Here is a 696-nt window from a genome sequence, read left to right as displayed (position 1 = left end):
TCCCCCGCCAGGGCTGCAGTGGAGCCCACCCCCCAATCCAGTGCCATGTGCCTACACTCCTCAGTCCTTGGGTGGTCCATGGGACCAGGTGCCACTGCAGAGCAGGAGGTGGCACCCGCCAGGGAGGCTTAGGCACCCCAGAGCCCACTGCATGGGGGCCTGGGCATGGCAGGCTGCAGGTCCCAAGCCTTTCCCCACTGCCAGGCAGCTGAGGCCCAGTGAGAATTCGAGCATGGCCAGGCAGGCCAGCAGTGCTGTGAAACCTGGCACACCCTCTACAGCTGCTGGCCCTGGGCCAGTGGCACTGGCCAGTTGCTCCAAGTGTGGGGCCTGCAGAGCCCACACCTGCCAGAACTCATGCCAGCCAGCGAGTGCCACACGCAGTCCCAGTTCCCACCCGCACCCCTCCCTTAACACCTCCCTGCAAGCAGAGGGAGCCAGCTCCAGCCCTGGCCAGCCCAGAGAGGGGTTCCCACAGTGCCCCAGCGGGCTGAAGGCCTCCTCAAGCACAGCCAGAGTGGGCGCCAAGGCCCAAGGAGGTGCCGAGAGTGAGCAAGGGCCGTCAACATGCTGTCACCTCTCAACATTTTCTTATTGACAACTAACTTGAATCCTTTGATCCTAAAATTTCTTTTAATGACTAGTTATTCTTCTTTTATTAGTATGGTTTTCAAAATATTCAGAAAAAACAGATCT

At 59.2% G+C, this 696-nt stretch overlaps 1 pseudogene; it reads left to right on the top strand.

The window, feature by feature from the left end:
- Positions 1–232: 232 nt before the first annotated feature.
- LOC108545131 (TGF-beta-activated kinase 1 and MAP3K7-binding protein 3-like) overlaps positions 233–696 on the top strand; it is a 14,800-nt pseudogene continuing 14,336 nt past the window's right edge.

Source organism: Rhinopithecus bieti, unplaced genomic scaffold (genome assembly GCF_001698545.2).
Source record: "Rhinopithecus bieti isolate Rb0 unplaced genomic scaffold, ASM169854v2 scaffold_29348, whole genome shotgun sequence".
Classification (NCBI taxonomy): domain Eukaryota; kingdom Metazoa; phylum Chordata; class Mammalia; order Primates; family Cercopithecidae; genus Rhinopithecus; species Rhinopithecus bieti.
The sequence above is the reverse complement of the archived record's forward strand: the minus strand, read 5'-3'. Positions and strand labels throughout refer to the sequence as shown.